Below are 24,104 nucleotides of genomic sequence, written 5' to 3'. Positions count from 1 at the left end.
TTGTTCGTTCCATGGGGAATTGACTGTATCATATACAAAAAAGCTGAAACTATTGAGCATGTATTCATCGATTGTTGGGATGCTGTGTTCCTGTGGGATGTGCTCCAACGAACTCTGAAAAAGGATCTGCCTGTGGATGCCCAAGGCATACGGTACTTGCCTGTTGAAAACGAGGATGGTATGCCTTACGACCTGATCATGCTTGTTGGATTGAGCTCTATTTGGAAAGCAAGAATGGCCGCAAGGTACTCTGACATCGATGCGCGAAGCGCGAGACAGTATTTTAGAGAGGCAATGAGTGAATACGTGGAAAATCAAAAATATGTGTCGAATCCGCCCGAATGTCTTGCAGACATGGAATCGTTGGTACACCTAAGGGACTTTTAAACACATGACGTCAACCAAAGTCAGGTTGACGGCTGTCTGTGAATGAATGTCTGTGTTCTGTATGTGCCAAAGCAGGCAATAAAGAAAAAAAAAGCTTGTGGCCGAGTGGTCTGAAGCGCTACGATTGTGTTTTGCAAGTCGCAAGTTCGAATCTCCGAGGGTGCATGCTTTTTTTTTTGTAAGGTGATTTTTTTCGTTTGCGGCCGATGTTTTTTTACCTGAGTTCACCATTTTTGGGCCGTAACCTTCACTGCTCCACGAGCGAGTTCGCAGAACGCGCGCAGACTTACACTGACGCACTTGCCAGTTCTCGTTGGCGTGCTGTTGCCACAAGCACCGACTGCTTGCGGGAAGTGGGCACAGGCCAGAATCAGCACACCTTTGGCCTGGTGCGAACACGCTTTTTACGATACAGGCATGAGTGAGACAAGCTCCGAATATGCGGGAAAAGCGCATGGCATGTGAGCGTCTGAGGTGACGTGGAGGGCGTTCATCCACTGCGTAGGCCTCGGCTAGTCATTTCAACGATGCCAAGCCGTCCTTGGAGGCTTCTCTTAGGCATATTACAGCCGACAACATGGCAGTAGCGCGGTACGACGATTGCTTAGATATCGAGAATGCCCATCAAACGCTGCCGTCCGATGGGAAGCATGTTGTTTTACAGAACCGAAACCGAAACTTGTTTGAATGCTAACCTTGGACATCGTCCAATCACGGTGCCACCTCCTCCCGACGTCACAGCCTTTAGTTGGTGCGGCCGCCACAGACCGCGCGTGGTAGCTTTTCTTATTTCGCGCTTTATAAAATAATTACCGACTTATCAACCGAACAAACGATCAAAAGTGTGGTAATCTGAGCCAGTCTACGCATTGCAAGCAAAACCGGGAGATTGACAAATTCACTTCGGTGTCCCTTTAACTTATCGCTACCCCTAAGGGGGTCTGATGCACTAGCAAGAGACCCCCGGGTGTTTTTTTTTTCTTCTACATTCCAATAAACGTTCAAAAAATTACTTCCGAACAGACGACCGCGCTGGTGCTTCGTCCTCATGGTCGTCGTCACTGGCATTCACAGTTTCTGCACTTCTAACCTGAAAAAGGATGTGCTCATATGTCAGAGCACCACACGCACCGCTACACCCGCGTTTACGTTGATGTAGTCCGCAGAGAATACGTATTCCAAAATGAAAGCCATGGGCTTTTCATATTGGTTTTTGTCTATTTTATCTTCTCCTTACGTTCTTCTGGCTGTTCAGGAGCCGACGCAGCCTCGTGGGCAGGCTTTAGGTTCGTGTGGAGATATTGGGCATCAGCTTGTCAAGTAAAAAAAAAAAGATCTCATTCGTGCGATAAGCGATGCCTGACGTCAAAGTGTACGAGGCATTGTAGTCACAGCATGCCCTGTCCTGGAATGTATTTTGTTCGTCCCGTTGAACATCAAGACTGTTTGAAATAATCAAGCAAGCATTTTAAATATGCTGATAATAACATCAAAATTAGCACCGCTGGTAAATAAGGTTACTCATTAGTATAAATCGGTTATTTTACACACCCCTTTTTTATTTGCTATAAGGTCCCCGCTGAGGAAGTTGTTCTGCCACAGGTCTCTTAACGGAATTCTGGGAGCCATTACAAGAATCGAACGCAACAAGTAAATTGCTTCACGCTTTTTATTCCTGCAGATATATGGGTGAGTGTGCTACTTTTTATGTATCTTTTATTTACTAGAAAATAACAGCAAAAATTTGTGAAACATTACATTTTTACTGGGCTCACTTCTATGCCAAGAACGTCTGTTGTCCGTATAACTCAGAAAAGTTAGATTTGCAAGAATGAGAAAGTATTTAAATGCACGGCAGTAAAATCCGTTCTCTTTGAAAAGTGAGAAAGATAGTAATGAGGGGGAGACATTTTTTTACTAATCTTAAAAATATTTCCAACATTTTTCTTCCATGAAGCCAGAAACCAAGACGCCCTAGAAACCTCAATTATAAATGTCGTTGCTGGATACAACGTGACAAATAGAACGTGGCCAATCGATATAGATAATGAAAGTATGCCTGCAGGGAGAGAAAGCGAAGATTACATAGACGTTCTCAAGAAAACCGGACCTCGTCCTGTGTTCTCTTACTCCGTATCCGAGAAAAATGGTAAACCCATCATTCTCGTAAGTTATCTTTTATTTCACAGCCCTTAACTCTCGTAAATCACAGTCGATTTAAATTAATTTCGAACGTTCTGTTTCGTAGCTGACCAAGCCTTCCGACTTCTACGTATTTGACCTGGAAGAATCCGCCTCCGCGGTCACGGCTGGCGAAGAAGAGTCCTCGGACTCTACAACAGTGGATTACAAATATTACGACGATTTGTTAGCCGAAGATGAAAAAGCGTACAAAGACTTCATCGTAAATACCATAATGTTGATAAATGAATTGTTCAGTGAAACAGAGGCGGGAGATGTTGCAGATGGCATCATTCGGCTGGAGAAGGGCCTCTCAAAAGTGAGTTCACATTTAATTATTGTGATCATTTAAATAATGCACTGATAGTACATACAAATGTAGTAAAAAACTCGTAAAAGGCAAATCTCCGGAAAAACTGTGATGTGAACTAGTCAAGCTTCCGTTCGGACATTTCTGAATGAGAATAATTCGGCCGAGACATCTCAACGCCTGCATCCAGCGACAATCAACAGTCTACCTTCAGCCAAAAAAATTACGCCCACCTCCCCTCGCGGGAACCCTGGTGTGATGCGACGCTGAAGGGGGTTCCATTGTGCGTTTCCGTTGGGTCGATTACTCGAATTGCTTGAGCAATCGTCGGGTAATGCGAGAGAGAGAGAGAGAGAGAGAGAGAGAGAGAGAGAGAGAGAGAGAGAGAGAGAGAGAGAGAGAGAGCGTAGCGCGGACGACCGTCGATTGAGAGACCGGCCGGAGCATGGCACTCCGCTTATATGCGCAGCGCGCCCGAAGGAAAGGAGACCGCGGAGAGAGAGGGCGCTGCACATGCGCACAGAGCGCTTGCGCCGCGCGCAGCGCCGCCCACCAGCGGAGTGAGAGCGCTCCGCACTGCGCACGCCACAGATGTTGGGGGAGAGGGCGGCAGGGCGCGCTATCATGGCGAGAGGAGAGGGGGTGAGCGGAGGAGAGACGGAGCTGTGCGGACGCGTACAACGATGACGCAGGAAGGACAGGGCCGCTGGTAAGAGATGAAGAGATGCTCCTCTCAGCGTCGCATCTAAAAACGAACTTGTAGGCAGTTGCCTGAATGCTAGAGAAAGTGTAATGGCGTATTGTGCAAAAACATTACGGCATCTTCACCCCTGTGATAAAATTGACTTCGATTAATGGCGCTATATAATGAACTCAAAAAGGTGAAAGTTGCAAATTGAACATGAACGTATATTTATAACATTGGCAGATGAATTACGCTTCTGTGTAATGCGATTTTTCAGTGCAGCTGGCATCACAATACAAATAAACATTTAATAGAGCATGCTTAGCGGTGATATACCAGCCTCCATTGGCATTAAACATGATTGCGGGGGCGTTTTGTTAATATCCTTAAAGTAACGATTGTTATCGTTTGTTTTTCAGTTGGCCAGCGAGGCGAGAGATAACAATACAAAAAATATGAGCCTTTTGGAGCTGGAAACTGTCCTAGGCAATAAGGTAAGTGCACCGTGCGTTGATTTTTGTTTGTTGCAGTGACCTTTGCGCCTTCTGCGTGGCCGATTGAATTGAATTTCAAGAGGTTTGCCTATATGGCAGACACATAGCTGGCATTTCCCGGTACTATCCGAACCAGCCAAAACAAATGCTGCTGCTTTAAGATTGAGCGTAAAGCACGCAAAATAAGGTTCCAAAATCCTTTTACCTATGTGTATATTCTCTATGGGGGAAGCGTCGAAGCTCCGTTCCACTTGTGTTCGGTAACCGCACACAACTATAATACCGGATTTGTCGTATGCGGCGCACGCATCGCTTTCGACCCCACCTATCCACTCAAGATGCCCTTGTACAGTACCATCATGATTTCCAGCAACAGCTTCCGCAACAAGACCACACCTCTATTCGATCACGGGACCTTCAAAAAGCCTTTGACAATGTCTCACATCATAGCATACTTCAGGCAGTTTGAGCCCAAAACCTAGGCCTACACTTCTATCACTATATCTATAACTTTCTTACACAACGTCCTGCTACCATCCGTTTTGGCCATGTCCAATCTGATCTTTTCCACATGCCAGACCGCGGAACGCCACGAGAAGCGGTCCTCTCGCCCACGCTCTTTAACCTCACCCTAATCCCACTTGCCCGCTCTCTCCTCACCATACCCACACTACGCAGCACACTGTACGCAGATGACATTGCCCTGTGGGTCCACTCTGGCTCCGACCAACACATTGAAACCACACTCCAACACGGCCTCAACCAAGTCTTAGACATCGAACCTTTAACGCTCCAGTGCTCTCCACAAAAATCTGCTCTCCTAACTTTCACGCCCCCTCGCAGCGTGCCCCCTCCACACCCCATCCAACTTTTTATACGCTCTGACCCAATACCCCACACACAGCAACTTAGAGTCTTAGGCCTCACCCTAACACACAACAGATCACCCGCACTAACCCTTCAACACGTAAAGAAATACGTTGCCCAAACAACGCATCTCATTACACGGATCGCCAGCAAACACCACGGCATCACGGAACAGGACGGCCTCCGTATCGTACACAGTGTTCTACTTAACCGTATCTTGTACCCCCTACCATACCTTAACCTTACATCTACCCAACTCGACTCACTTGATGCCCTCCTCCGGAAGACGTATAGGCATACACTCCTGCTTCCCCCCTACGCACCAACGCATCGCTTACTCGACCTCGGCATACACAACACCACACGGGAGTACCTAGACGCACACCGCGTCTCCCAATTCACGCGCCTCGCATTCTCCCCTACAGGGCACTACATTCTCAACTCTATTAACGTACTACCACCCACCATCCCAATCCCGCCACTCCCCATTCCACCTCACATCCGTAACACCATCCGAATCCGCCCAGTTCCTCGCCACATGCACCCAACTTTCCATGCAGCCCGCCGATTAGCACGAGCCAACGCCCACGCCAAACTATACCCATCATCACCATGCACACTATACACTGATGCCACCCCCTACCCTCACAAATCTGCCCACTGTGTAGCTGTTGTTGGCCAACACACATCACCAAACAACACAGCGGCTACCTTCCGAACTAGCAACACAACCACGGCGGAGGAGGCAGCCATTTCCCTCGCGCTCACCCAGCGCCCCACCCCCCAATTCATCCTCTCTGACTGTCAGCAGGCCATCCGCAATTTTATTCGCGGTAACATCTCTCCCATAGCATGAAATATTCTCTCCGAAAATCCTCCATCCGACATCGTGACCCTGCTGTGGACACCAGCCCACACAGGCGTAGGCGCTAATGAAGTGGTGCATGTACGTGCTCGCGAACTAATTCGCCGGGTCGCCATTTTCACTACGCCTACACGCGATGCCCCTGCAGGCAAACCAACCTCCCTCCTGCAATACAGGGATATTGCCCTGCACTACCGCCTTCTCCGCCGCCGAAACCCACCCCCGCACCACACCTCTCTCCGGAGGCGGGCCACATGCTGCGCATCCTACAAACACACACCTTCCCACACAGAACACAATTGATACACAGTCATCCACACCTCTTTACTTACCCTACCTGTCCAGCCTCCGGGGCACCCGACACTCACTACCATTCTTTCTGCGAATGCCCCGCAGACCCGTACCCCCCCCGTTCCCTCCCTCACCACTGGGAGCAGATGTTTATTTATTTATTTATTTATTTATTTATTTATTTATTTATTTATTTATTTATTTATTTATTTCAATACCTTCAAGGCCCAGAGGGCGTTACAGAAGGGAGTGGTCACTGGCATGATCACCAGAAAACAAAAACAAAAGTGAAACAAAACATTGGGGACAAGCATAACAAAACAATAGTGGACAACAAAAAATGCAAGGTAGTATACACAACAGAGTCAATAACATAAATGCAATTATAAGGAACAAAAGTATTTTTCGATGGCAATCTTAAATGAAGGTACATCGATTATACTAGCTATTGCAGGGGGCAGGTGATTCCATTCGTTAGCAGTTTTGGGAATGAAAGAGGAAAAAAATAAGTTAGTGTTGCTGTGGGGAATGTGTACCTTATGGCGATGGTCAATACGGGATGATACATATGATGGCGCAGAAAGAAGTTCAGTTTTGAGGTATGCGTTTGAAAAATAAATTTTATGAAAGACTGACAAACGGGCAATTTTTCTGCGTAGGGCTAGGTTGGGAAGGTGTAAAGTTCGTTTCATAGCAGAAACACTAGATGTCCGAGCATAGTTGGAAAGGATGAAGCGTGCACTACGATTTTGAATTATTTCCAACAAGTTAATAAGATAATCATAATGAGGATCCCACACCGAACACGCGTACTCAAGTTTAGGCCGAATTAAAGTTTTATATAACAGTAGTTTAAGCTGTGAAGGCGCATAGAGAAATTTCGTCGTAAGTACCCAAGCATACGGTTCGCATTATTAACAACAAAATTTACATGAGGTTGCCAAGAAAGGTTGTTGGTAATATGAATTCCTAAATATTTATATGAAGCAACAAGTTCTAGTTTAGAGCCCTGGATATAGTAGTCGTAAATATTGGAGGTATCAGGCTTACGTGAAAATCTGATTGATTTGCATTTGTTAGTATTTAAACGCATTTTCCATGTGTTACACCATGCAGTAATGTTATGGAGGTCACTCTGAAGTATGGAAGTGTCAGAATCTGCAGTGATAGTTCTATAAATAACGCAATCGTCTGCGAACAACCTAATGTTTGAAGTAACTACTGAAGACAAGTCATTAACATAAATCAAGAAAAGCAAAGGACCCAGCACGGAACCATGTGGTACCCCTGATGTCACTAAAGAGAGTGGCGAATCAAATTCATTGGCAGATACAAACTGAGTTCTATTAGATAAAAAATTTTCAATCAAAGAAAGAATGTGTGGATCAATATTTAGTTTGCTTAACTTCATGCAAAGTAATTGATGATTAACTAAATCAAAAGCCATTGAAAAATCAATAAAAACACTATCAATGCAATGTCCGTTATCAAGAGCAGTGGCAATGTCATGTACGAAACAAATAAGTTGAGTCTCACAAGAAAATGTTTTACGGAATCCATGTTGCTTAGGGGTAAAAAATGAGTTATCTTCCAGAAATTTAACCAAATTAGAATATATTATATGCTCAAAAATCTTACAAGAAACACTCGTTATTGATATTGGCCTGTAATTAAGGGGGGAAAATGGATCATTAGATTTAAATAATGGCACAATTTTACCGATCTTCCAATCGTTAGGTAATAAGCCCGAAATATAGCATTGAAGAAATAGATTGCATAATATCACAGCCGAGTACATCTCAGTATTTTTTAAAAACTTTGCGTTGATACCGTCTACACCTGATGACGACAACATTTTTAAGTTTCTAATCAATTTCACCACACCATCCAAATCAAAGAGTACAGCATCCATAGTAGGAAAATCAGCTTGAACAAAATGTGGCATTTCAACAACAGGGGAGTGCGAAAATGATTTTGAAAATACTGAGTTTAACACAACAGAACACTGAGACGGTGGGATTGCGGCACCATCACAATTTCTTAGGATTGTCAACAAGGAGCGTAGGGAGGGTATCATGAAAAAAAAACACGTTTGGCATCCTTAAGCGCATTTTTATAAATGGCTGCGCACGCGCGGTACGCGGACCAACAATCAAAGCTATCATTTCTTTTAGCTTTACGAAACAGCCGCTTTTTTTTTGTTAGATAAGCGTTTCAGCGATACGTTGAACCAAGCGGATCGATGCTTACAGGCAATTACGCGCAGCGGAATATACGCATTAATAAGGTACTCTATTTTAGACTTGAAAAGTGACCAGTTGCTTTCAACGGACCGTTCGAAAAAGTTAGGCATGTAACTGTCCAAAAAACTTGCAAGTTCATGGTTAATAGATGAAAAATCAGCCTTACTGTAGTCTCGAATATATTTAGATTTTGTCGGAGGATGAGGAATTACACCTTTGAGGGAAAAGTTGATCAATAGGTGATCGCTTAAGCCAGGCAAGAATAATAAGGAATGAATAAGACCGGGACACGTAGTTAGAATAAGGTCCAGTGTGGTAGCGCTTGTATCAGAAATCCTTGTAGGTTCATTTATAATTTGGTAGGACCAAAATCTGAGCATAAATTCATAAAATTCACCGCTTCACCGCGAACTAATGTGGGTACAGCTAGGGCCTTCACAAGAAGAGCTCGTAGTGGAGTGATGTGGAGCCTGGTGAATGAACGGTGACGTGATGCGGTGTCCGTCGTCTGCTCAAATTGCCGACGTTTTTTTAATTATGACATTCGCAGTGGTGCAGTCTTTGCACACCAGCCCAATATCCCTGAGAACGTGTCCTACTTTCTCCGACTTTGTCGTCTATGTCTCAGCCTTCATTCAGATGAAAATCACATCCTAAATGAAGGTGGTAGTAGTTCGAGTACGCGTCGCCAGTTTCTTTTTGTACGGCTAGATGGCAAATTCCTGGTTAGCTGAGTATTCCTACTGTTTGTGCTTGCAAGACATTCAGCTGGAAAGCTTCTCCTTATGCGTCCTAACAAGGCCCTCGTTGTCACCTTTATCTAAATTATTACAAGGGCTAGCATACATGCTGCCGAATACCACCTGTTATGAGTGCTGGCACGCTCATCTTTGTTGAGCCAGCCCTCGATATCGACGCCAGTACAGCCTGAGAAAGAGCCATGATTGCGGCACTGGGATACGATAACGAATGGTGGCGTGGTTTCACTGTCACCAGTTTTCGTCACCGATCGCCCTGGCATGCGACGGCTGTTCGTAGCCTTCGTGTTGTGACAGATGTTACATAGCAGGCAATTGGTATATTATCAAGTTATGTACAGGCACGAGCAGAAGTAAACCGAGCACGCGAGTGCTGGCCGAACTGCATCGCTGCGCCGTCGTGAACCATGGAGCGGCGATCTGAGGGTGCGGTCACTGGTCGGCGACTTTGGCTAGTTTCGGTTTCCGAAATTGTGGCGATCCTAGCGGCACGGTGCTGCGGCGTGGCCCTTCCCTTTCCCTCGGCGTTTCTTTCTTTCCACGCCGTCAACGCTTCCTTGCCTCCCCACGCATGCGCAACAGCTCACCGGCACCAATATTTTTTTTTTCTTTCTCTCGGCGCGCACGGCGGGCCAGTTCGGTGCGTGCGTGTGCGAGCCGGCGTGCGAAGGGTTGCGCGCGTTGCCTAAACGCCTCCACGGGCTGAAAGTTTCGCTGCATTATAAAATACATTCGAATTCTAAATATGGGGTAGCGGAGGAAGGAGCGTTACCACTCCTGCGCAGCTCTGTGGTGCAGCAACACAGGGCGGTGAAGTTCGGCCAAGTTTCTCGCCTTCTCCAAAGACGACAGGTAAGCAAATTAGCTTTGTACAAGTTATAGTGAATTCCTTAAAAGCCGACCGATTGCACTCTTCTGTTTTCAAATTAATTCGCGCATGTAACGTGAAGTTAATGAGACATGTCACTCGTCTTGGAGTGGAAACTAATGTGCAAATATATCCCAGCTGTGCAAGTACGCAAAGTTTTGGTAGAAGTAAACGCGTCTTTGGCACGCACACTCTTGCTCGCCAGACCAATTTGTGGTGGCATTGCCGTCTTTTGATTGCCTTAGTAACTGCTAGAATGTAGATTCAGTATACTTATCAAGGTATTTTTTGTTGTTTCGTGCAGCAGGTATGAGTCTAGGTTTGGGTCCCAAGTCTAGGATGGTTTGCGACTTCATTGGACGTTTCCTCCGGTGACTCTCCTCAATCCATCCAATGTCATCACGACGCACCTGCTCACAAAGAAGGCAAGCTCAACTGTACGCGCTTCTTGCCTTTCACGGCGTACCTACTACCACAGCGATTGGTGGCATGGAGGTGCTGCGCCCTAAGCATTTTTTCCTCCGCCGTCTTGCTCCAAAACGTATATTTGCGGCGAAACTACTGCCAAGCGTTGCTTCAGTGCTCCGTAAAACCTGACGTAACACCGCAGTGTTCAGTGCAAGTCGATTTTCACATAAAGCAGTGGAAGGCCGAACCGAAATACATGCGTTGTCTGCATCCGCCATTGCAAGCGTTTCGCTCATTAAAAAATAAATAAAACCAAGTAGCATTGCCGGCTTGCTGTTCAATCTAAACTGCGCGCCCGCGCCTTGTCATCTTATCGCGAGTGGGTTTGGTGTTCCATAGTTCTGAAGTTAGAATGGTCATGCCGTATCGGACAAGAAAAGAGGCGCTGCCCGAGCTAGAGGGTAGCTTGTAACACCTGGTTGATATCTGCGGCTTACAATATAGGGAAGCTTTTATTTCTGGGTGTCTTCTCCCCCCAGCCTTCCCTCCCACCCGCGGTAAGCAGACTGTTCATTCACGCGCCATTAAAAGAAAAGATGGGTGCGTTCGATGTGTGTTCTGTGTTCTACGACGTGCACATAGTTGCGCATTGTTTTTGTGCGTAGATATAATCCAGCAATGAGTGTCTACAGTGCGGTCATTGTGTTGCAACAGTTTTTTATGGCTGCATTTTGATTGGTGTGAACATGATTTCTCCGAAGTGTATGCAGGTTAATGGGCTGTTCAACGCTTTCTTTCAGAGTTTGCGTTAACTCACCCGAAAGGCAGGGCTTGAAGCATACGTGTGCGTGCTTTCGTTTAACATATAGGTTTCCAATTATTGTGTCTCTGAACTGAAACGAATTTTTTTTAATGTCTAAGGAACATTCCTGTCTCGAGGTGAGCCCAAGAAATAAGTATACACTGAGTGGAACTTTCAAGTTCTTTTCTTCTCCTGCCGAGGTGTGCGCGAAAAAAAAAATCTCTGTAGGGACTAGAACTTTCGGAGTTCTTCTTTCGTAATCAAGTATTGTGTACCTAAATGTGTATTCATGGCTGTAACTTTTGCGCAACTTTAGGCGGAGGCAGATACAAAAAGGGACACGAAGACCTGTATCTGTGTCCGTCTAAAGTTGCGCAAAAGTTACAGCCATGAATTCAGAATACCAACTAGCCCGCCTAACCATGTTATTGTAAATGTGTATGTAGCACGTTTTTTTCCTATTGTACAATATTGTATCCCCAAATTTGCATATGTCATATTTTTGCTTAATCTTATACTGTGTACAAAAAATGTATGTGAAATATATGATTGTAGTACATTTGTTTTCATGACTTCGAATCAAAGACGTCCTCATATGAATGTTGAATAAACGCAAAGCAAAAAGAATGTTTGTGTAACACTCCAATTAATATCGCCACAAAGACAACAATTCGACACCAGAAAACATACTATAACCTACATGTTTTCTTCGTTCAATTATTAAACACGTTACTTCACACATAACAAACGACGGGCAGCGGCCATTTGGAGACATCGCCGCCGCTCGTCCAACTTTCGCGCCTAGTATCATTGCCGAGCGGTCCATGAGGCAGCGGCAGGCGCGAAAGTTGGGCCAGCGTCGGTTTCAAGGGCCGGCGCGCGGCAGCCCGGCCTGGCTGCCACGGGAAAAATGACGTCAGCAGCGTCCGCGACGTCACCAACCTCCTTTCTCCCCTCGCCACTCGTTGCCATGACGATAAGTACAACGTTTTTCAGACGCCACGTACTACTAGGGGAGGATTTGGCGCTGTTGTTGCGAATTACGCGGGACCACGGTGGATGCTAAAGAGGCCGCCCTGTGGTGCGGTCGTGGTGTCCTCGCCGCGCTATCTGATACGTTTAATCGTCGCTCTGTTGGCGTATCATACTGGCCGCGACGGTTTCCGTAGGACAGCGCCAGGCTATAGAGGTGCGTTCGTTGCCGCTCGCAGCAATGAGCGGCGACCGTATCCGCCGCTGTTGAGCTGCATGAACCTACGCCCGCTCGGAAACGTGCGTTGTTGCGCTATATAAAGTATAACATCGCCGAAGTCCTGCTAACGGGAGGTTGTTATTTTGAACGAGCACCTTCTATTAGTTAAGGAAAGGTTAGAGCTTTCAATTAACCTTTTTGGTGATGTTATTATTAATGCACTGGTGCTTCGACATGCACCGTTAAAAGAATTCACTGCTCTTCCACTCTGTGAACAGGGATGAGCAGCGGAACTGTGGTGCGTAATGTTAGAATCGTTTTAGCGACTAATAGTCGTATAATTTGTTCCAGCAGAGTTTCCGTAAAGCAACAATTACAGCCATTGTCTGTAAGCATACTCTCTCCGCAGTTGGTCATGTATCGACAGCAGATAGTAATTCTGTGTCACTTACAAATTCACTGTGAACTCAATAACACGAAAGTTACAGCCGTCTTCTGTCAACATACTGCCTTCGTAAGTGGATATGCTTCACTGCGCGACAGGCTACGTGGGAAAGTCAGCTTCCAACGACCGAGCTCACACAATATTTTGTAAGGTGGCTTTATTGCTTGGCATTATTGCACTGCTAGAAGACATTTCCGCGGGAGCAATAAAGGCCGTTCTAAAATGTGCAGGCCCTAGAACCTTTCTCAATGTTTTTAATTTTTGTAGCATGAGCTACACTGGCCGAGGTTGAGCAGTTTCGCGTGGCTCCCGGAGAGCCGTGCTGAGCATGCGCGAGGAGCAGTGACGTCACACGGCGCACAGGACGTTGCTCGCTGCCCGGCGTCTCTCACACACTCCACGCGCCGAGCGTCTTCGCCGACTTTTGTTCCACACGTGACGGCCCGGTCCACTTGATGATCATGCGAGGGGGTGGCCGGGCGTGGAACTGATGGCTCGTGCGTCGCAGCAACACCGGTGTGCGCCTGTGGAACCAGCTTAGCTGGTTCCACAGGCTGGTTCTATTGGTGACGCTGCGCCGGAGCCGCTTGATAAATATACATGTGTCACATAACGCGTATACCATGTGTGTGTCATTGAAGCAGCAGTATGCATGATAATCAAGCTATCCTAGACAACCAAGAAAGCTAAGAATAACCAGCTGAACCTTAGCTCAGGCTACGTATATCCTGGCACAGCCGAGGCAAGCCACTGCTAATTTTTTTTAATTTGTAGTAATTTTATGAATTGTGGCTTCGCCGATAACTAAGGGCAGGGTATCGCGAATTTCCGTTGCTGTTTGGAAGGCATCTTCCGTGACAGCTGCAATGATCAACATATACAGGGTGTCCCAGCTATCATGCACCAAGATTTAAAAAAAGAGAAATTGCGTAACTCGAAGAAAGCCTAGTGCATAATGTTTGCAGTACTGTGAAGAACCGGAGAGTATTTTTTTCGTTAATGAGACTTAATTAATTAATTGTAATTAATTATCTAACTCGAGAAATACTGTCCTAATCACTAAAGTGTCAATCAGGCACTTGTAGGTAACCACGAGGGGCATCTAACTGCGCTATTTCCAGCGACGAACTAATTGCGTACTCATATATTCTGACTGATAAAGGAAACCCGCGAAATATGAAAAATACCACGTGACGACGCTTACGCGCGCATTGTAAAGCAGCGTCCCCAAACAAAGTTGATTGAAAGCAACTGCTTCACGTGTTACCCGCCCGAAGAGACAGCGCATCACCTTGATAATAGCATGCATGGAAGGAGCAGCAGCAGCCAGATTCGCGGGACGCGTGTGCAGATAAGGAACAAACTCGGTCGCGATTTCATCTTTCTTTCTTTTGTCTATTTCATTCTGGCTTACTTAGAGGCAGCCTGTTTGAGGGCGTTGCTTTACGGTGCGCGCGGAGGCGCCGTCACGTGGCATTTTTCATATTTCGCGGGTTTCTTTTATCAGTCAGAATAAATGTGTACGCAATTAGTTCATCGCTGAAAATACCGCAGTTAGATGCCCCTCGTGGTTACCTACAAGTGCCTCATTGACACTTTAGTGATTCGGACAGTATTTCTCGAGTTAGATAATTAATTACAATTAGTTAATTAAGTCTCATTAAAGAAAAAAATACTGTCCGCTTCTTCACAGTACTGCAAACATTATGCACATGGTTTCTTTCGAGTTACGCCTTTACTCTTTTTTTAAATCTTGGTGCATGATAGCTGGGACACCCTGTATAATTCCTCGGAAGTGCAACGGCGTGTTCCGGGTTTCGGGGCGTCGTCGATTCGGCCGTTCTTCTCCCAGTATGCCTGTATTATTCGGTTGACCGCTGTCATGGATCTTCTGGTAGTTCGGCGTATTTCTTGTTGAGAAGTACCCTCAGTGCAGTATTTTATAATTTCGGGCCTGACGCCATGTGGCACTCTCAGCAGCATCGTCTTCGTAATTTATACCTTGTCGTCCTTTGTACCTGAAGCTCAGTTTTCATATCCCATTTGTGCCTCTCACTGGAACATAGTTCAGGCCAAACAAGAATATTGCTTCTTTATTACCAGTTCTAGTGGCTATGTGCTCCAGGTTGCTCCCAGGAAAAAGCGGCAGACGGCATTGTGTCTTTCTCGATTTTAGGTACAAATGCAGTAAACCCTCGTTAACTGAACTCGCATACCCTTAAAATCGGACAAGTTGAACATTTGTCTCGCCGTGCATTTGCCTCCCATAGGTGGTATGTATTTTCCAACCTTTATTTCGAAACATTTTTTTTTCTGGGAACCATGGATATCTCGAAATTTTTACAGAGACAACACAAGGCAAAGTACGCTACAGGAAGCTGATAAGGTCTCCGAGTGAACGCTTAGCTCCAACTACGGGCCGAGCGTGGTAGTCAACGGCAAATTTGACGTTTTAGCCCCTGCGGTGGTTCCCTATCTAACATGTCAAGCAACTGTGGTAGTGATAACCTGTGCGTCACCATGGTGCCCATGGGTGGCGCGCCTTGTGCGCTGGTGATCAGGTTTTTTTTTTATTAAAGACGATAGTCTTTCTTGGGCTACTTGACCGGGAAAATTTTTGTCTGTCTGTCTGTCTGTCTGTCTGTCTGTCTGTCTGTCTGTCTGTCTGTCTGTCTGTCTTTCTGTCTGTCTGTCTGTCTGTCTGTCTGTCTGTCTGTCTGTCTGTCTGTCTGTCTGTCGTTTCAGCTAGCCGGCCAAAGCAACACAGATGCTGCGAAATAGTCTTATATACTCACATCCAAATCTAAACGTCTGAGTCCGGTGTTGTTCATATTTGTCAACATTGTTGAACAAGAAGAAGACATTACGCAAATTAGGGCAGACAATCAATACATGTGTTATATTTGCAGTGTTCCTTTAATAAACAATTTACGAATGCCTGCTTTTTGCGATAGCAAATAAATGTTTATCGGTAGGTCAAACTACGGCTGGACCCAAGACCCTGAAAGTGCATGAAGGAGGTTTTCCTGACTGTTCTCTGTGTAGTGTAGATGTTGTTGAAGCACTAGCTGTCATATCAGTTCCCCGACCACTAATTTTCAGCATTTAGCTTAACTCTAAACTCCGGTTATCTCGAAATGTTAACGGATTTTACGACTTCGAGTTAACGAGGTATCACTGTATGTAAGGCGATCATATCGCGAAAAGTGGGGTGACCCTTCAGGTAACAAAGCGCACAAAAACGACATAAAAAAACTAGTGATCCCCTTCGACTCTGTGAAGAAAGACAATTAGCGAAGCAGGGATAATTCCAAGGAATAGACGAATAAAACAGATTGTTTTGCAATTTTTGATTGAGCACACTTCCTGGGCTATTAGCTGAATGAAACTTCGAAGGACGCAAGTTTTGTTCTAGCGCACAAACATGGAGCGGTCCGTTTCCCTGCCGTAGACGACCATGTATTGAGAGCAGGCGAGAATTCTGTAACACGCACACCCACACCGAGAACTACTTATTTATAAGAAGTGAATTAAACTCGGCATATATTTCGAGTACTCTTAGCTGATAATTTTTGTATTATTTGTTTCGGAGTAGTTTTGAAAAAAAAAAACGACAGTTACAGTAGTTTTCCGCAACCATATTCCCTCTATAAACCGCGAAGTATAGAACGCAGACGGGACTTCAACGACATTTATGACTTCACCGTGAACTAAGTAAATTAGAACAAATAAATACAGCTTGATGTAAATACACACTCATCTTAGCAGCCGTTTGTTTGTCATATATATTTTTTCTCTCATAGTTCTGATGAAACAAAAGTTACAGCTGTTTGCAGTAACCAACTCCCTCCTTTAAAATTTCCGTCCTACGCCAATTTCTCCGCGCGCGCTATATGGGGAAATCGAGAAATATCCAGCTTCTCTGTAAATGAATAAAATCCATTTGCCATTCGGACGGAAAGAATACTGCCAATGGTTTATAAAATTTGTAATTTTATGTTTAGCGGGCGGAATGTTGGTCTCCGATTCAAACCTATTGGCTTTGTGACGAATGATCTCATGGCGTGAGCTCAGGAGAGATGCACCTCGGCTGCGCAAAAGCTATTCTCGGAACGGCAGTACGCAGTCCTTCACATCCGCACCCATTCGAAGGGGGCAAATATCTCGAAGGGGGTTCGAAGGGGCAGAGAACGCTGGCGAATTGTGTGTTTCTAACAGATTGTCTGAGGAGCAAGGATCTAAACAAGTGTCGCACGTGCCCAAAGGAGCTGCAATACGCCCTCGTTCACATTGGCAGCCAAGGTATATGAAGCTATCACCCAAAAACTGCTTCAAGTCGCGCTGACTTGAATTTTTGCGTCTAAATTGTTTACAAAAACTACATGTTGAACTGCTGAACCATCACCTACAGAAGACAATGTCCTCGAGTTCAAACGTGCTCATGTAGGCGCCGAGCATGGCGATACCCAGCCTAGGCGGATGGTGACAAGCAACGGCGCCTACAAAATCTGGCCTGTGCTTGAACGTGACGTCGTGAGTGTTCATCAGCTTCCTTGTGGCGTCGCAGACTCGTGACGGAGCACAAAAATAAGAATAAAAAATGTTATAACAAAAGAGTACATAGAAAACCCCCAAAATAACAAATAATAAAAGTAAAACCAGGAAACACTGAAGGACCCTGATAAAAGTAAAGCCCCCTAAATTAGTTACAAGATCGCAATGGTAAGCTTTATAACGTGACCTTACGTAAATATCCAAACCAAAGTTATCCAGAATAGTCAAGACTCCAGACGTTGTCCATTTTTGTTCACGCACCCTCCCAAATATGGACGTAATTAAAACTAGTTTCGTGCTGGTGCAGAGTAACAAGCTGTTTTTAAGAGTGGAGCTGTTCTGTGGCTGGGCTTTATGACATTCGCGTGTGGTATCGTATCACGCAGCTTCCGAAGCAGGTTTTTCCGTTTTGAAACAAACCGGTTTCAAGTGTGGAAGATTAATTCATAAACACATACAAACGGTCTTACGGCCTTCACATCTTATATAAGACGGCTGATATTGCCCCTGAAAAAAATGTCTTCTAAAAACACCATTGGGCTTAGGAGTGAAGCCAACTTTAAAAAGATCGGTGGAAGCTTTATTTATGTAAGCTGGCGTCTCCACATTGCCTTCTGCGAAATGAAGCATGACCATATACGGAGGGAGAGTCGGAGAGAAATCACCATTTTCCGAGCAAATTAGCGTAGGAACGCGTTGTGGATGCCGGCCCAAGGCTGGAGCGACGGTTGAGGGTCGGTCAACGATCAGTAGCTCTGATTGCGAGCTTCCTAGTGCTTCTTCCCACTGCTCGATGCTACAGATGTAGGGAAACGGGTTGTGAGGACAGGCCCACATGGCGTGAATGAAAGTGTCGAGGGAGTCATAGAGGGGAGAGTTGCGGAACGAGAACTGAGAGGAATGGATCTTGTGAAGGAGGGAACAACTGACGCGGGAATTGGTCTGGAGGAGTCGCCAGAGGCGCTCCCTTAGCGTTGGTGAGAGATGTGAGGGCAGGTGGATGGCGGCGGCGGGAGAGACGGTAATGCTCTTAGACTTTGTGGTACGAGAGCAGTTGACTGCGGGCCTACCGAGCACCGCGGTAAGGAAAAGAGACGAGCCCAGCACTGCTAATAAGTTCTCCTGCGGTTTTGTGGTCCCCCTCGAGGGGTATGACTGCAAGAAATGGCTCCAACAGAAAACGCCTGACGCTGTCGAGCCCACTCAGCCACCCAGATTTCCTTACTAGAAACATACCCCATTCCATTACACAACATTTCATTCTGCCCGTCTTACCACAGAGGCCATGACCGGCGCTCCTTGGCTCCCTTCGGCGCCCATACGCGTCGCAGCGATACAGTTCGGCCTACAGTTTCTGTATATAGCTCCCCCAAGGGAGTGATATACCGGAACTCTAGTTCGGATACCGCTCGCGTGCTCCGTTTACTTCTGCGCAGACCTGTAGATAAGGTACTCTATTTAAAAAAGGGAAATTACAAGCTTGGTTCATTGAAAACCCTGCATACCACGTAACAACGATGCCGAATTTTCCGCAAAATTCCAAAAACTAAGATATATATTAATGAAAACCGATCAAACAGGGGCGCCTTACGCGGCCCATGTTTGCCAGGCTGACGTGACGTCATACAAACTTGCTGGTGCGATTGGTGCCCACCGACTAAAGCCGACGCCCAGAAATATGAGTGTGCAACTGTAGTAATGCGACTATTTCTGATTAATCGGGTCTCTTGACTGCTGAGGTGCCGTTAATTCTGTTCTTTGAAGCAAAGTTTTCTAGCTGTACCGGCCAACAGTTCTTTCGTGGAGTGCGGAACAACAAACTCCCAACGCGGCGGAGGCGGCGGGTGAGGGGGGGGGGGGGGAGTGGAAGGGGGAGGGTGTAGGGTTTCGCCCACGGAGTACACTGTAGATGGCGCGGCGAATTTACCCAGCATACCCCGCGCGGAAGTGCCTTCTCGCCGGCGGCGGCGTCGGCGGTACGGTTTTGTCCTCTGCTTTAGCGATGGTTGTTTTGGGCCGGTTTTGGCGCAGCTTCGTGTCCACTGCGCGCTGTCTTCGCACAACTCGATTAACTTGTTCGACAGCACCTCCAGGGTAACCCGCACCCGACGGAATTAAGTGGTCGTACGGCAAAAATACGTTAATGATTGGTTTACAGGGCTGGAAAACAAAATGTACAAACTACATACAGACATCAGGCCGCTTGAGAAACTCTGCCTTTTGCGCACTGCTTGCCACGAACGGGACTTCGTTTTCTAAAATTGGTGAATATCAATTCAGTTGTGTTTTAAGAGCTTTACAAAAGGCGAAAGTAGCAACTGGTTCTAATAAATAGCGATTGTAAAAGTTCCCTAAGCTTTCTCGCAATTCTCAAACTTACTAAACTAACTAGTGTAAATCGGTATAAATGGGAATCACTAAGCTCACGCGCCGAATTGTTTCGGTGTCTGTGCTTGTGTCGCGAGGTGGTGTAGCCCCAAGCTAGCACATCAGGGTAGCTAGGTTCCGCTGTCTCACCCTTCGAAAGACGCTTCTCTCCGTTTTCTTTCTCCCCGACTCACGGCCGGCCTAAAACGGCGGCATCCGCCGCTTTAGCCCGGCCGTGGCCGACGCTGTTGCTGCGTTGGAGTCGCCGCCCCCGCGAATTCCAGGTAACGGCTGGCAGAATCTCCGGTTCCACTCTTTGTAGAGCCTCGTGTATGAATTCAAGTGACGTTGCATGGGCAGTTGTTGTGGGTGCCGTTTAAAGCTTTGCTTTCCAACCAGCTTCACAGCGTGGATTAGAGCCAGTTTTTTACGGTTCTCTCTAATGCGTCATTGCTGACGTCGTGTAGCTCGAAATTTAAAAGTTCTCCAATATTTTCTATTTTAAATGCAGAGCGTTTCTTTAACTCACGATGTCTCCCGGCGTTGGCGTGCCTCGGCGTCCGCAACAGCCGTTCCAGGTGCGCCCTCTCCCCCACTCCTCCTCTCCCGGATCACGCTACCCTCCTCGTCCTCAACAACAGGTCCGCACCCCTCCCCCTACACTATATAAAAAATAATACTTACCGGCGCCTGGTTTCGATCCCACGATCCTGCGGGCGGAACGCAAGGTACATGGTGCTCTACCCACTGCGCCACAAAGCCGACACAGAATGGAAGGCTACGAACGCGCCTTACATCCTTGACTCCTTCAAACTACGTCAAGAAGCTGCTGATACAACGAATTCACTACCTGTGGGCGGAACGCGAGGTACATGGTGCTCTTCCCACTGCACCACAAAACCGACACAGAATGAAAGGCTACGAACGCGCTTTATATCCTTAACTCATTCAAACTACGTCAAGCTGCTGCTGATACAACGCATTCACTACCACCAACTCTCCAAACACTAAACGTTAACGCAATACACCCACCCCCTATGCGACGCATTTACTGGAGTCCCCCTCGCGGGGAGATGGGCCCTTTTTTTTTTTAGCTACAGAGTCGTCTCTACGCGCCAGAATTTAGTTGAGTGAGTTACGAAGCGCTAGTTCGCTCAAATTACACAAAATTCTTTTCTTTTCATGACGTCTTCAAGGTCGGCATCATGCTCCGTGTCATTTAATGCTTGGCTTGGAGCGTTAAATTTAGTTTTCTGTTTCGCTCGGTTATTAATTTACGGACACGATTCAATGCCCACGAACAGGATCAAAAATTCTCGCCTGAACGAGCGTCTACGTTAGAGAAGGAATGTGCTTCCGAAATTTCTAGGCTAATCACCTGGAAATCTGGACACGGCAATGATGAATCAGTCAGTCGGTCACGCCAACTGGTCCTTGTTAGCATATACGTTATATATGTGCTCATTATTTCTAAGGATGATTGGGTCATTAATGGTTCCATCTTCCTTCTGGAATCGCAGATTGTAGGGACCCCTTCTGGCGGCGTTTTGCGTAGAACATTATCCAAGTATCCAACGAAAGATATAAACTTTCCCAGCTTTCCCAGTAATCCGAATACCGCTTCATGTGTTTATACGTGCATAGCTGCCTTTCACCACTCTTTCTATCAACAATCATCTAATCTGATTTGCAGGATTGTATGTACGCACGCACGCACGCACGCACGCACGCACGCACGTACGTACGTATGTATGAATGTATGTATGTATGTATGTATGTATGTATGTATGTATGTATGTATGTATGTATGTATGTATGTATGTATGTATGTATGTATGTATGTATGTATGTATGCATGTATGCATGCATGCATGCATGCATGCATGCATGTATGTATGTATGTATGTATGTATGTATGTATGTATGTATGTATGTATGTATGTATGTATGCATGCATGCATGCATGCATGCATGCACAGGCTTGTCTATTTTCGGTGTGAACACGGCGCAGCGTGGTTGTGCTCCGCGCAGCGCCACCGCACAAGCCGCGGCTGCGTATCGAAGCTAGCTGGCCCAGGTGCACAGGGGCTTGGAGGCGGGGCTTCATGTCGTCTGCCAAAGCTCGGGAGCCACCGTGCTTGGTTTGCTGTGAAGCACGCCCAACTCTCGGCACGCTTGTAACGGCTTGGCGCAACCCTACCTCGTAGCGGGAAAGCGCACTTCCCTCACTGCAGCGCGTTGTGTAGTTTCTGGGTGCGACAACGGAGCACTTACTCTTTTCTGTGCCACGTTCCCAGTTAAATGCATGTAGTGTTGCTAAAGTTTCAGTACTGGTTTGGTTAGGGTTATGGGGTTTAACGCCGCAAAAGGACTCTGGCTACCAAGACGCTGTAGAGGAGAGCTCTGGGAAACCACCCGAGGCGTTTTAACGGGCACTGATATCTCGCAGCAGACGCGCGTTCTTGCATTTAGTATCTATTGAATCGCGGAACCTTCAACCGGAATGGAACATGGGTCTTCTGACTCAGTATAGCCAAGCACCCTAACCACACAGCCACCGTAGTGGGGCATTTTCAGGACTTGACTGCACTCTGGAAGTAAAGGGGGTCATGGAAAAAAGCTTTATTTTCCTCGTGTGCTCTCTAAAGCGGATGGCGATATGCCCGGATATGGGGTCTGGCTTGGTTTTGCTTTTGTCGGAGTGTTCATATGCTCAGTCTAGATCGAAAAAGCACGTGGATTGCTCAATGCGACTTCAAATGTGACCAACAAACTCATGAAAATCGACAACAAGCGGCGTAAATATGAAAAAAATCAGAATATCTTCAGTCCACATTGCAAGTGCTTGTTTGTATGAAAGGCAATTCTTGCCCTATTAAGCAGGCTGAACAACGATGTATTAATCACAGTGCTGAAACCCCTGATAACGGGTCAGTAAATCTCCTGGTCTCCGCTGAAGGTTTTGCACCAGCACAGATCTTTCTCGTGTCAGGAGGAATGTAACGCAAAGCAAAGGCAACAAGTGTAAAGAACCACAAGGATAGCTGTCAACTAGCAACAAAAGTTGTATTGACGCTGAGGCCACTGACGATTTACTGGTGCGAAGTGTGTTTCGCGTCTGGCGTGAACTTTCGGTAATACCCTACGCTCAGTTGAAAATGCCCTCCCTCCCCCCCAATTCATCACAGCCGGCATTATGTTTGGAGAATAGGGACCGACAGCAGTTTTTGTTTGCTCTAAGCCGCTTCCACTCCTCCTCGACAATAGCCACAGCGCGCCCGCTGAGAGGGCACGGGGGGGTCGGCGGGCTCAAACAATCCCCATGTTGCCCCAGACATTTTCCATGACAGTGACATCAGGCGAAACTGGAGATCATCCGAGGACTGCCACGTCAGGGCTATCTTACAATGAAATGCTCCAGCGTTTTCTATTCGTGTATCGGCGAGTTGTCATGATGCCGGATGAAGGCATATTACGGAAATGTTCCCCCCTAAAGGTTGGGCGCAGCACATCGTGGCAGTTTAACTTAGGTCGTGACAATGAAAAAAAGGAAGCGTGCAGTTGTACGCAGAAACCACACAACGCGGCGCAGGGAGGGAAGTGAGCTTTCCCGCTACGCGGTCGCGCCGCGCTAAGCCGTTACAAGCATGCCGAGGGTTAGGCGGGCTTCACAGCAAACCAAGCACGTTGGCTCCGGAGCTTTAGCCGACGACCCGAAGCCCCGTCTCCAAGCCCCTGTGCGCCTGCGCCGCTTAGCGTGCGCTGGCGCTGCGCGGAGCACGGCCACGCTGCCCCGTGTTTGCACCAAGAGCGGACGGCCCTGTAGATACCTACGTTCATGCATACATGCGTACACACGCTCTGCTATGGCATGGTTACATTATTTGTGTGCACAAAACTAAAATTGAGTACATATAATTATTTCTTCCCTACCAGCTTCCAATAACCGAGATGCTTAAAAGGGATTTTGAAGGCCTAAATATTGACATCAACAAAGACACACAAGTGTTGGTCGAGTATACGGATTATTTCAAAGGTGCCGTGACCTTGATGCAGTGCAGCACCATGTGAGTAGACAAAAAATGAACCTGAGCTTGACAGCACGGAAAGAATTCGCAGAAACTCATAGAATTTTCTATTAATGCCAAAAATTCTTAAACCACATGATTTTGTTACGATTTTTATAGCCAGATTTTATGAGTAGGGGAAAATGTTGGGTTGTTTATTTCTTTTAAACTTTTCATTTTGTTGATTTCGCCCATGTTGCACATCTACGCAATTGTAGCGGTTAACTGTCTTAACCGTATCAATAGGGTACTTTTTTTCATATGTAACGCATAGGGTACAGTTGGATTTTTTAAAATATATTTTTGTTCGCGTTTCCATC

At 46.4% G+C, this 24,104-nt stretch overlaps 1 long non-coding RNA gene across 1 annotated transcript; it reads left to right on the top strand.

The window, feature by feature from the left end:
- Positions 1-1,986: 1,986 nt before the first annotated feature.
- On the top strand, positions 1,987-23,785 carry LOC144166007 (uncharacterized). The gene is made up of 5 exons (XR_013321546.1): positions 1,987-2,076; positions 2,345-2,553; positions 2,636-2,887; positions 3,983-4,057; positions 23,654-23,785. It is a non-coding gene; the product is annotated as an uncharacterized LOC144166007 (long non-coding RNA).
- Positions 23,786-24,104: the final 319 nt, after the last annotated feature.

This window comes from Haemaphysalis longicornis, unplaced genomic scaffold (genome assembly GCF_048455015.1).
Source record: "Haemaphysalis longicornis isolate Haplotype H1 unplaced genomic scaffold, Haemaphysalis longicornis Haplotype H1 scaffold_155, whole genome shotgun sequence".
Taxonomy (NCBI): Eukaryota; Metazoa; Arthropoda; class Arachnida; order Ixodida; family Ixodidae; genus Haemaphysalis; species Haemaphysalis longicornis.
The sequence above is the reverse complement of the archived record's forward strand: the minus strand, read 5'-3'. Positions and strand labels throughout refer to the sequence as shown.